Here is a 486-nt window from a genome sequence, read left to right on the forward strand (position 1 = left end):
ATTATTTGTCTGTCACTGAAGAGAGATGCTTATGATTTTGAAGGTGTGGGGGAGGGTGGGAGTTGGTAAAGAGTAGGATTATTTCTACACAGATATTATTCAGTCTTATTTTCTAAGATTTGATTGTAACTTAAGGCATCTTACTACAGTAGACAGAATTAGTAATAGCAACTTTTAAAACTGTCATTAGTTCTGAAATTAGCTGAAATGTAGTATAGAAAAGAATGTACATTTAGATATCTGGGTTCAGTTGCTTATAGTCTGTAAATTTAAAACAGCTTAATTTTGTATAGGTTACATACAAAGCCATTTATGTAAAGTCCTCCTAAGACTACATACATTCTTTTTTTTATTTTAAAGGAATTTGTTTCCCCTTCTTAGAAGGGAACATTGATATTTAACAGTTTTTAGAGACTGTAATCTCATATATATAAAATGGACAAATGGCTATAAGACAACATATAGAAAATGAGTAGTTAATGTATT

The sequence above is a fragment of the Nycticebus coucang genome, chromosome X (genome assembly GCF_027406575.1).
Source record: "Nycticebus coucang isolate mNycCou1 chromosome X, mNycCou1.pri, whole genome shotgun sequence".
In the NCBI taxonomy this organism is placed as follows: Eukaryota; Metazoa; Chordata; class Mammalia; order Primates; family Lorisidae; genus Nycticebus; species Nycticebus coucang.